The sequence below is a fragment of the Dryobates pubescens genome, chromosome 16 (genome assembly GCF_014839835.1).
Source record: "Dryobates pubescens isolate bDryPub1 chromosome 16, bDryPub1.pri, whole genome shotgun sequence".
In the NCBI taxonomy this organism is placed as follows: domain Eukaryota; kingdom Metazoa; phylum Chordata; class Aves; order Piciformes; family Picidae; genus Dryobates; species Dryobates pubescens.
The window spans coordinates 3,994,812-4,007,721 of NC_071627.1; positions in this window are offsets into that span (position 1 = coordinate 3,994,812).

The window sequence follows — 12,910 nt, forward strand, 5'->3', positions numbered from 1 at the left end:
GTAGATAACCATTGCTTGGTTATAGGGCAGCTGGTGTCTGCCCTTGTAGATAACCACTGCTTGGTTATAGGGCAGCTGGTGTCTGCCCTTGTAGATAACCACTGCTTGGTTATAGGGCAGCTGGTGTCTGCCCTTGTAGATAACCACTGCTTGGTTATAGGGCAGCTGGTGTCTACCCTTGTAGATAACCACTGCTTGGTTATAGGGCAGCTGGTGTCTGCCCTTGTAGATAACCACTGCTTGGTTATAGGGCACTTGGTGTCTGCCCTTGTAGATAACCACTGCTTGGTTATAGGGCAGCTGATGTCTGCCCTTGTAGATAACCATTGCTTGGTTATAGGGCAGCTGATGTCTGCCCTTGTAGATAACCACTGCTTGGTTATAGGGCAGCTGGTGTCTGCCCTTGTAGATAACCACTGCTTGGTTATAGGGCAGCTGGTGTCTGCCCTTGTAGATAACCACTGCTTGGTTATAGGGCAGCTGGTGTCTGCCCTTGTAGATAACCACTGCTTGGTTATAGGGCAGCTGGTGTCTGCCCTTGTAGATAACCACTGCTTGGTTATAGGGCAGCTGGTGTCTGCCCTTGTAGATAACCACTGCTTGGTTATAGGGCAGCTGGTGTCTGCCCTTGTAGATAACCACTGCTTGGTTATGGTGGCAACTGTATGCAGTTGTCCTAGGTGAGGTTTGAGGAGGGTGAAGGGGGTTCCCTGGTTGATTTAAGTCATGCCTGGAAGAAGCAAAGAGAAGAGGTAAAGAAAATGCTGGTGCAATCCAAGCAGGACAACCAGTACACCTCAGCCCCCAGAGTGTCTCTCCCAGCCTGTGGAAGCCTGCTTGGTTTGCAGGCTGCCCCCAGGCTGGCTGTCCTGCAGCAGCAAGGGTGGGCTCGTGGTGACCAGCAGCAGCACCTACCCCAAAGGCCTTCAGCTGACAAGTTTCTGGAGGGCAGGCAGAGCAGGGACATGAGGAGCAGGTGCTGCAGGGCCCTGTAGGAAGTCCTAAGGCATTGGATAGCTGAAGAAGAGCACAGAAGGGCAGGCTGTGTGGGGGACCCCAAGAAGAGCAGGGCCACAGGTCTAGGGGAGCATAGAAAGGCAACATGTGGTAGGTGCAGCCAAGCAGAGCTCTTTGTCAAACACCAACCTCTTTTGGTGGTGACACCACTGACACTTCCAGCCTTGTGTCTCACTGAGGCCACCCAGAACACAAGCAGAGGGACAAGGATCAGCGGTAGCTGTGCTTGCTGCAAAATGCCTGCTGCCAGCAGAGTGCCATGCCTCCAAGGGCAAGCTAAAAGCCTGGCTCCCTTGCTGCCTGGAGGGATGCTCCACCAGGCTGCCTGGAGCCTGGAAACAGACTTGTCCACAGCTTCCCTGCAGGCTCACAAAGCCAGGCTCAAGCTCAGCTGCCAGTTTGCTGTGCACCAGGTAGGAAAGTCAGGCTGAGATTTAGTGCCCTGCTGTGCAAGAAGTCTGAGGAGACAAGGACAATGTCCCCAAGAGTGGTCACAGCCTCTTGAGCAGAGGCTGTGGCTTTGCAGCTGCACAATGATAAGGGTTTTTTAAAGCAAGATGGTTGGACTCAATGGTTTTTGGAGGTCCTTTTCAACCCTTACCATCCTGTGAACCTGTGAAGATGATCTGCTGCTGTGTTAAGCTCTGATGGGTCCACAGCTGGTGAGAGCAGATCCCCTCTACAGCCTTTGCTGTAGCTACTCCAAACCAAAGCAGATGAGCAGAGAAATTCCCAGAGCAGCCTCCCTTCCCCAGGCTCACATTCCAGAAACCCAGGGATGTGCACAGACTCAGAGAATGCTGGAAGGGACCTCCAGAGATCAGCCAGTCCCACCCCCTGCCAGAGCAGGAACACCCAGGGCAGGTCACACAGGAACACATCCAGGTGGGTTTGGAAAGTCTCCAGAGAAGGAGACTCCACAACCTCTCTGGGCAGCCTGCTCCAGGCTCTGCCACCCTCACAGGGACAAAGTTTGCCCTTATAGAATCACAGAACCACAGAATGCTCTGGGCTGGAAGGGACCTGCAAAGCTCACCCAGTCCAACCCCCTGCTCTCAGCAGGGACATCCTCCACCAGAGCAGCTTGCCCAGAGCCCTCTCCAGCCTCACCTGGAATAGCTCCAGGGATGGGTCCCCAACCACCTCCCTGGGCAACCTGCTGCAGTGTTCCAGCAGCCTCCTGGTGCAGAGCTTGTTCCTCACATCCAATCTCCATCTGCTCTGCTCTGGTTTGAAGCCATTGCCCCTGGTGCTGTCCCTGCAGGTCTTTGGGAACAGTCCCTCTGCAACCTTCTTGTAGCCCCTTCAGGTACTGTAAGGCTGCTCTGAGGTCTCCCTGGAGCCTTCTCCAGGCTGAATACCCCCAGCTGCCTCAGCCTGTCCCCACAGGGAGCTGTTCCCCTGCCTACAGCATCACATGGACAATCATTAGTGACAAGTGGTAATGAGGAACCTGGAGAGCCTGCCCTGCACAGCTGCCTCTGCAGCACACAGCCCTCAGCATTGCCTGAGACAGGGGAGAAAGCAGTGTTTGACAGAGTGGGGAGAGCAAGCCCAGAGTGAGGTATTGGTAGCTCCTGGGTCACTCAGGTGGAAAATGGGAAGTGGCTGCTGTGCAGCACAACACAAACGCAGAGCATCCACTCACCTCCACCTGCAGTGGTGAAGATGAGGTCCTGCCTGGGCACCAGCTGAGTCTCCACGGAACTGTAGTGAGGTAGGAGGCCTGTGTGGCCCAGTGGACATGCTGGAGGCAAAGGATGCCAACTAGAAGGACCTGGACAGGCTGGAGAGGTGGGCATGTGCCAGCCTCACCAAGCCCAACAAGGCCAAGTGCCAGGTGCCCATCATCCCTCTGCAGAGGCACCTTGCCAGGCTGGGCAGAGGGGCAGAGTCCAAGGGCAGGAGACTGAACACATCCAAGTGCCAGGTTCTGCACTTTGGCCACAGCAACCCCATGCAGAGCTACAGGCTGGGGTCAGAGTGGCTGGAGAGCAGCCAGGCAGAGAGGGACTTTTCTCCCAGGCACCCAGCACCAGCACAAGAGGACACAGTCTCAAGCTGTGCCAGGGGAGGTTTAGGCTGGAGGTGAGGAAGAAGTTCTTCATAGAAAGAGAGATTGGCCATTGGGATGTGCTGCCCAGGGAGGTGGTGGAGTCCCCATCCCTGGAGGTGTTTAGGAGGAGACTAGATGGGGTGCTTGGTGCCATGGGTTAGTTGATTAGATGGTGTTGGGTGATAGGTTGGACTTGATGATCTTGAAGGTCTCTTCCAACCTATTCTATTCTATTCTATTCTATTCTATTCTATTCTATTCTATTCTATTCTATTCTATTCTATTCTATTCTATTCTATTCTATTCTATTCCATTCCATTCCATTCCATTCCATTCCATTCCATTCCATTCCATTCCATTCCATTCTATTCCAGTCCAGTCCAGTCTACTCTAGTCTAGTCTAGTCCTGTGCAGGCAGCACAAGGGCGAGGATGGGGAAGCTACAGCTGTGCCCACAACAAAGTCCCAAGCTCTAGGAGGGGAGATACTGCAGGACCTTGTGCCGTGGCTCTCCCACTGGGGCAGCACCACTGTGAGCACCCACAGTGACACCAAAAGCTGGAGGCACACTGAGAAGGTAGAGTGTGGCCCACAGGCGAGGCAAAAGTGGCTTTGGGGATGAATTTTCACCACTCTGCCCAGGAGAAGGTGGTGCTGCTGCTGCAACAGGAAGCCAGCAACAGCCTGATGAGGGCTCTGCTGCGGTCTCTGCAGGAGCCCAGTGGCTGCTGGTTAACTGGAGCACTGTGCACAGTGTTTGGTCCCTGCTGTACAAGGAGGGTGGGGACAGGCTGGGAAGGGTCCAGAGAGGAATGACCAGAGGCCTGGCAGCCCTGTTATGTGAAGGAAGGCCGAGAGCTGGGCTTGTGCAGCCTCAGGGGACACCTCCTAGCCATGTAAAGGCACACACAGGGCAGCTCTCATGAGGAGGGAGACTCCCTCTGGGCAAGGGGCAGTGGGCATGAGCTGCTGTGGGGAGATTCCAGCTGGGTGCCAGAAAAAATGTTTTCACCATTTCCACTGTGAGACACTGGAATGAACTCCCAGGGCAGGTGGTGGATCCCCCTCCATCAGACAGTTTAAGGCCCAGCTCGGCAGGGTGCTGTGCCAGCTCATTCCAACCCTGTTCTTACCCTGAGGGGTTGGGCTGCATGGTCCTTGAGGTCCCTCCCAACCTGGTGTTCTGTGAATCTGTGAAAGGTTCACCCTGACCCCAGGGGGCTGCACTGCCTGTGGTGCAGAATGGGAGATGGAAGGACATGGGAAAAGCAGCTGGAAAGGCTGTCAGGAGTGAAGAGAAGGCTCAGGTGAGACCTAATAGTGACCTGCCAGTATCTGAAGGGGCTACAGGAAGGTTACAGAAGGACTATTCCCTGCAGGGACAGCACCAGGGGCAATGGCTTCAAACCAGAGCAGAGCAGATGGAGACTGGATGTGAGGAACAAGTTCTGCACCAGGAGGCTGCTGGAACACTGCAACAGGTTGCCCAGAGAGGTGGTTGAGACCCATCCCTGGAGCTATTCCAGGTGAGGCTGGAGAGGGCTCTGGGCAAGCTGCTGTGGTGGAGGATGTCCCTGCTGAGTGCAGGGGGTTGGACTGGAAGAGCTTTGGAGGTCCCTTCCAGCCCAGACCACTCTGTGCTGCTGTGATGCAGTCACCCACCCAGGCTGGCTGCAGCTTTGTCACTCTCCAGTATTTAATTGATAATTTATCAAAGCATCCCAGGCAGAGCAGAGCTGCTGCTCAGGCTGCTGCTGGTTCCCTGTCACATAGTCAATTCCCCAATCCAATACACCAGTGGTACTCTGCTTTTATGAACCATACCTTAGGGCCTAATTAATGCAATTAATCAAACTTTTCCTTCAGCAGCCATATCTTCATCTCCCTGCTGCCTGCCTGGGCAGCTGCCTGTGTTGTCTGCACAGGGTTCAGCATCTGAAGCCATCACAGTGCTCTGGAGTGCACTGCAGAGGAGAGGGCTGCGGGGAGCCAGCACTTGTGGTCAGGCTTCAGGCATCGAGGGCTGATTCTGCTCCCCCTGAGGCCAGGCACACTCAGGAGAAAACCCTCAGGACCAGGGAGAGGGGGGCCTGGAGACATGACAGGTCACAGAATTGGGCTCTCAGACCAGGTCCATGTGCCACCTGGAGCAGAGGAGGCTGAGGGAGACCTCATTGCTCTCCACAGCTCCCTGAGAGGAGGCTGCAGTGAGCTGGGGGTTGGGCTCTGCTCCCCACTCTCAGGTGAGGAAATGTCGTGAAATTGTGCCAGGGGAGGCTCAGGTTGGAGAGGAGGAACAATTTCTGTGCTGCCAGAGTGGTCAGGGACTGTCCCAGGCTGCCCAGGGAGGTGGTGGAGTCCCCATGCCTGGAGGTGTTCAGGAACCCTGTGGCCATGGCGCCTGGGGCCATGGCTTGGTGGCAGTGGTGGGGTTGGGTTGCTGGTTGGACTGGGTGAGCTCAGAGGCCCAAACCATTCCATGACTGCATGCTCCTGCAGGCAGGGCTGCAGCATGGTGGCCACACTCTGCCTGCAGAGCCAGCAGAGCCGGCCCTGAGGACACTGCCTGGCAAGGGCTGAGGACGGCAGCCGCCACTCGTGCTCCACAGCATTCACTGCCCCTCCAGAGCCTGCTGAGAGAAGCCACCCTGGTGAACAGGGAGAGGAGATAAAAAGCACTTAGCAGGGGCTGCTGGGCAAGGCAGAGGCCCTTAGGCTGAGGTGGAAGGCTTCTTGGTGGCCCTTTGTGGCCCCGCTGCAGCCTTGCCCGCAGCAGCAGAGCAGCTCTGTGCCCCATGGCATCTCCTGAGCTGCTGCCACACCTGAGTGGCACTGCCAGGACTTCCCCAAATGTTAATTGATGCTGCAGTGTTGCATCCACCCTGCAGACAGCCTCCTGCCAGCAGCTCCGGCCCTGGAGCTTCTCCTCCCCTTTCAGCACCCTCCCCTGAGGTGGGCTGAAGCCCCTGGGCAGCCCCTTGCACCCACGGGATACAGCTCTGCCACTGGGCATGGGGCTGGGGCTCACTGGCCTCCAGCACTGGGATCTCCCTGGGGACCATTGGCATTGCTAGTAGCAGGAGCCACTGTCCCCACACCCCCTCCCACCCCTGTCCTCTCCCCACAGCAGCCTGGCACACTCTCTTCTCTGTGTCCCCTGGGCAGGAGGAGGGAAGTGCCAGCCCCAGAGCCTGCCCTGGTGCTCTTCCTGTCCCTCACTTCCCTGCCATGCTCTGCAGTGCTCACAGCCCCCAGGGGACACATCTGCTGCCTCAGGAGCAGAGGCAGCCCCTGCTAGGATCGCAGCCCCTGCTGGGATCACAGCCTGATGCCATCCCCCAGCACACTCCCTAGGGGCTGCAGAGCGGCTCAGCAGCAGTAACTGCCCCCGGGGGACACAGAGGCTGGCATCCAGGGCTCACTCCCTGCCCGTCAGCCTCCCTCCCTCCAGACCTTTGATACCCGGGGAGGAGGCGGTTCAGAGATGCTGGGCTGTGCATCAGGACAGCATCAGGAGAGAGAGAGGCTGTGCAGCTTGAGCAGCTTGCTGGGGGGCACAGCACAAGCCCCTGGCAGCAGTCCTGGCTGGGAGTGAGGCCGGGGTGGGCAGTGCCATTTCTTGGATCCTAGTGGAGGCAGCATGCAGAGGGCCTCCCCTCAGCTGGGATGCTAAAATCTCGTTGATGCCTGCTTGCTTCCCTGGCTTCCAGGCTTTAAAAAGAGAGGAGCCTCATCCCTGAGATGCCATCCATGTTCAGCCTGTATGTCAGCTGTCCTGGGCTCCAGCCTGCCGTTCACCTCCTCAGAGCTGCTAAATCCACAGCAGAGGCTTCCCCCCCGCGCCAGGAGGAGGCTCTGCCTTTGTTCTGCCCGCAGGGACCCAGGCAGTGCCCAGCACGGGCAGCACCATGGAGCCCAGGCAGCCCCCCCCTGCCACCCCCCTGCCTCCCACAGCCCGGGGCGGGGGGTGCCCGATGCTGATCGTTTCTACCTGCACAGTGCCCTGCAGAAGGGCTGCTGCAGCCGCTGCACCTGGCTGGAGATGGCCCCAGCCCTGCAAGCTCACAGCCTGCCTGCAGACAAAGGACAGGCAGAAGAGGAGCCACAGCCCATGGCAGCCCAGAGCACAGCACCCTGCAGAGACAGCACCCCAGAAAACCAGGGGGAAACCTTCCCTGGCATCAAGCCAGGGACCAAAAGCAGCTCTGAGGAATAGATATCCCTCTGCAGCAGGCTCTGTGTGTGTGTGTGTGCTGCCTGCAGGCTTGTGCAGCACAGCAGCCACCACTGCCTCCCACCACTGCCACCTCCTCCTCCAGAGAGCTGCTGCCCATGCTGGGCTCTGCAGTGGGCACTGTGGCCGTGCCATGGGGTGCAAGGCTCCAGGCTCTGCTCCCAAGAATACACCTGGAAGGGAGGCTCCTTCAGCTTTCATAGAGCATCACAGAATGGTTTGGTTGGAAAAGGCCTCTGAGCTCATCCAACCCCACCATGGCCACCAAACCATGGCCCCAAGTGCCATGGCCACAGGGACTGTCCCAGGCTGCCCAGGGAGGTGGTGGAGTCCCCATGCCTGGAGGTGTTCAGGAACCCTGTGGCCATGGCACCTGGGGCCATGGTTTGGTGGCCATGGTGGGGTTGGCTTGCTGGTTGGAACCCAGGAAGTTCCACCTCAACATGAGGAAAAATCTCTTTGGTGTGAGGGTGCTGGAGCCCTGGAGCAGGCTGCCCAGAGAGGCTGTGGTGTCTCCCTGTCTGGACACCTTCACAACTCACCTGGATGTGTTCCTGTGTGACCCGCCATGGCTCATCCTGCTTTGGCAGAGGGGCTGGATTCAAAGGTCTCCAGAGGTCCTTTGCAACCCTTACCACTGTGTGAGTCTATGAATGTGGAGGTGCCACAAGGAGAAGAGATCAGGCAGGGATTGAGCTCTCAGGAGCCAGCTGCTCCTCAGCAGCTGTGCACACACTGGAGTGTGAGCAGCTGCCAGTGCCTTGGCCAAGGAGATGAAGGTAGAGGCTGCCTGGCACTTAGCACTGGGCAGAAGCAAGGGGCTGAGCCCTTACTCCAGCACCCAGAGCACAGCCAGCAGCCTGTGCAGCCTTGTCCTGGGGCATCAATCCACACAGAGGCTCCTGCAAGACAGGGAGAAATGATCTCCAGCAGCAGTGCCAGCAGGGTACCCTGGCATCCTGATTCCACTTCCCAAGCAGGTGGGAGCTGGAGCAGCCTGTTGGGACTGCAGGGAGAAATGAAGTTTGGCTTTGCACCTGGGCGGCAGGGGGAGCTCAGCCCAGGAGGAGATGCTACAGATCAACTCTGACTCAGCGAGGGAAGTGCCTCTGGCTCTCTGCTCAGCAGGCAGGGATGGGCTGGTGTGGCTCAAAGCCAGCTTCCCAGAGGGAAGAGGACCATCTCCTTCAGTGCCTGACTCCCATTTGCCTCAAAAGAGGCTTTTTGGAAAGAAGAGAAGAGGAGGGAAGAGGCCTGCACATAAGACTGGGTGGAAAGAGGGAAGGAAGGGAAGAGTTGGAGGCTGCCCTTTAATGTTTGTGGGGCCAGTGAGAGAGCAGCGGTGAAGATGTTGGCTGAGCACTGCAACAGGCTGCCCAGGGAGGTGCTGGGGCCCCATCCCTGGAGATACTCCAGGTGAGGCTGGACAGGGCTCTGGGCAGCCTGCTCTGGTGGAGGATGTCCCTGCTGAGTGCAGGGGGTTGGACTGGGTGAGCTTTGGAGGTCCCTTCAACCCAAACCATTCTATGATTCCCTGGTTCTGTGACTCTCTGATTCCATGATTCTGTGATTCTCTCTTCCTGCCAATGCTGGGGGATGAGCTCAGACTCCATTCCAGAGTGGTTACCAAGGTGTCAGGCTGGGGAGGTGAGACAGGGCTGTGGGAGGAGGCCTTTCCCTCTGGCAATGAGGTGCCCCCCAGCACCATGTGCAGCACAGCTCCAACAGCACAGCTGCCCTGCTGCCCAGGTGCCCCCGCAGGGCTCCCTGAGACCTCCAAAAGAGGAGAGCAGCAAAAAGCAGCAGCAGATGGCATCACTGATGGAAGAGGAGAGGCAGATGAGTCCATTTTGGACTCTGCTTGAACCTGGATCAGCTGAACCAGACCCAGCAGAGGGAACACTTCCACTTGCCCAGCAGGAATGAAGCTCTACGAGGAGAGGCTGAGGGAGCTGGGGTTGCTTAGCCTGGAGAAGAAGAGGTTCAGGGGAGACCTCATTGCTCTCTACAACTACCTGAAGGGAAGTTGTAGCCAGGAGGGGGTTGGTCTCTTCTCCCAGGCACCCAGCACCAGAACAAGAGGACACAGTCTCAAGCTGTGCCAGGGGAGGTTTAGGCTGGAGGTGAGGAGAAAGTTCTTCCCAGAGAGCGTTGTTGGCCATTGGGATGTGCTGCCCAGGGAGGTGGTGGAGTCACCATCACTGGAGGTGTTCAAGAGGGGATTGGATGTGGCACCTGGGGCCATGGTTTAGCAGTCATGAGGTGTTGGGTGCCAGGCTGGACTTGATGATCTCTGAGCTCTTTTCCAACCTTGGTGATTCTGTGATTCTATGATTTTGCTGCAAGGAGGCAAAATCTGCAGCGAATTGGATGCAGCAGCAGGGTGTGGGCAGATGCCCTCCCTGCACAGAGAGGACAGCAGGGTGTTCAGCACTCTTTGGCAGACTTCTTGGCTCCTTGGCAGTGCTTGCAGCTGTGGGCAGCACAGTTTGCGTGCGACTGGAGGGTGTCGCAGGCTCACCGTGGGCTCTCTGGGGTGGGCTCCAGCAACATCACCAGGTGGAGAGCTACTGGCAGGACACCTGCCCCTGCTTCCTGCACACTCCCACCCCTCTGCCCCAACTCCTTCTTCTCTTAGCCTTCACTTCCCACACTAAAGGCCTTGCAGCAGTGACTGAGCAGTCGCCATCTCTGGAGGTGTTCCACAACCCTGTGGCCATGGTACCCAGGGCCATGGTTTGGTGGCCATGGTGGGGTTGGGTTGAAGGTTGGAACTGATGATCTCAGAGGCCTTTTCCAACCCAAACCATTCTCTGGTTCTATGAATTCACCTCCAAGCCTTGAACCCTTCGGGGCAGTCTAAGACAGGAGCCTGGAGAGGAAGATGTGAAGGAGAGGAGGAGGATCTGAACGCTGGGGAGATATCAGAAATGATGGAGGCACTGCTGTCAGACATCATGGAAGGGCCTGAGCTGGAAAGGACCTTAAGGATCATCTAGTTCCAACTCTGCTGCCATGGGCAGGGACACCTCCCACTAGAATGCCCCCTAGGAAGCCCTGAGGACATTTAATGACCTTCCCACGATAGCAGAGGGCCAGAGGTGTGGACACACCCCAGGGTTACAAGGGGCCTCATGCAGAGACCCCTGAGCACAGGGAGCTGGGGACTGCAAGTGCTCCCTGAAACACCACAAGGAGCTCACAGCCAGCTACTGAGCTCAAGCAACTTTATCTTTGCAAGCTCCTTCCTCATGGCAAGAAAGAAGCCCAGAAAAAGAGAGCCGAGTGCTTTGAAGGCAGTGCTGAAATCATTGCCAAGGAAGCATGGCAGAAAAACCCTCGTGGGAAAAGCCTTGCTATTGACTCTGCTTTTTTAGCCACTTACTCAGCCTCCTCCCCTTGGCCAAGGAAATGTAACCATGGGCTGCTGCCTGCTGCTCAGCACAGCTCCTGTACTCATTTATCATGTGCTAGGAGAGGCAAACTTCTTGTTCCAGGGCTGGGAGCATTTGCAGTTGAGGGGAAGGCAGCTCCTCCTTACTGCTGGGATGATAGATGGAGTTTGGTTTGATCTCCTGAAGTACCTAGAGGCTGGACCCCCATCCCTTGTGAAGCACTGCAGCTGCCAGCCAGGGGCCAGCACGAGATGCTGGGAAGCAGAGGTAAGAAGCCCTGCAGAAAGGGTTGTGGGACAGAGCTGAGAATGAGAGAATCACAGAATCTGAGAACCACAGAATCAAAGAACCACAGCAGGAGAGAGTCAGAGAATGGGAGAACCACAGAAACAGAGAACCACAGAAACATAGTCTCTGAGAAGCTGAGACCCACAGAATCAGAGAATCAATCAGAGAAATAGAGAATGTGTGAATCAAAGAACCACAGCAGGAGAGAATCAGAGAATCAGAATCAGAGAATCAAAATGGGAGAATCAGAGAAGGAGAGAATCAGAGAATCAGAATGAGAGAATCAGAGAGGGAGAATGAGAGAATCAGAGAGGGAGAATCAGAGAATCAGAATGAGAGAATGAGAGAATCAGAGAGGGAGAATCAGAATCAGAGAATGAGAGAATGAGAGAATCAGAGAGGGAGAATGAGAGAATCAGAGAGGGAGAATGAGAGAATCAGAGAGGGAGAATCAGAGAGTCAGAATGAGAGAATAAGAGAATCAGAGAGGGAGAATCAGAATCAGAGAATGAGAGAATGAGAGAATCATAGAGGGAGAATGAGAGAATCAGAGAGGGAGAATCAGAATCAGAGAATGAGAGAATGAGAGAATCAGAGAGGGAGAATGAGAGAATCAGAGAGGCAGAGAGGGAGAATGAGAGAATCAGAGAATCAGAGAGGGAGAATGAGAGAATCAGAGAGGAAGAATCAGAGAGGGAGAATCAGAGAATGAGAGAATCAGAGAGGGAGAATCAGAGAATCAGAGAGGGAGAATCAGAGAATGAGAGAATCAGAGAGGGAGAATGAGAGAATCAGAGAGGGAGAATGAGAGAATCAGAGAATCAGAGAGGGAGAATCAGAATGAGAGAATGAGAGAATCAGAGAGGGAGAATCAGAATGAGAGAATGAGAGAATCATAGAGGGAGAATGAGAGAATCAGAGAGGGAGAATGAGAGAATGAGAGAATCAGAAAGGGAGAATGAGAGAATCAGAGAGGGAGAATGAGAATCAGAGAATGAGAGAATCAGAGAGGGAGAATGAGAGAATGAGAGAATCATAGAGGGAGAATCAGAATCAGAGAATGAGAGAATGAGAGAATCGGAGAGGGAGAATGAGAGAATCAGAGAGGGAGAATCAGAATGAGAGAATGAGAGAATCATAGAGGGAGAATGAGAGAATCAGAGAGGGAGAATGAGAGAATCAGAATGAGAGAATCATAGAGGGAGAATGAGAGAATGAGAGAATCAGAGAGGGAGAATCAGAGAATCAGAGAGGGAGAATGAGAGAATGAGAGAATCAGAAAGGGAGAATGAGAGAATCAGAGAGGGAGAATGAGAGAATCAGAGAATCAGAATGAGAGAATGAGAGAATCATAGAGGGAGAATCAGAATCAGAGAATGAGAGAATCAGAGAGGGAGAATGAGAGAATCAGAGAGGGAGAATCAGAGAATCAGAATGAGAGAATCAGAGAGGGAGAATGAGAGAATCAGAGAGGGAGAATGAGAGAATCAGAGAGGGAGAATGAGAGAATCAGAATGAGAGAATCTGAGAGGGAAAATGAGAGAATCAGAGAGGGAGAATGAGAGAATCAGAATGAGAGAATGAGAGAATCAGAGAGGGAGAATGACAGAATGAGAGAATCAGAGAGGGAGAATGAGAGAATCAGAGAATCAGAGAGGGAGAATGAGAGAATCAGAGAATCAGAGAGGGAGAATCAGAGAATCTGAGAATGAGAGAATCAGAGAATCAGAGAGGGAGAATGAGAGAATCAGAGCATCAGAATGGGAGAATCACAGACTCATAGACTCTGAGAATCACAGAATCACAGAATGGGAGGGGTTGAAAGGAACCCCCAGAGATCATCCAGTCCAACCCACTGCCAGAGCAGGAACACCCAGGGCAGGTCCACACAGGAAGGCATCCAGGTGGGTTTGGAAAGTC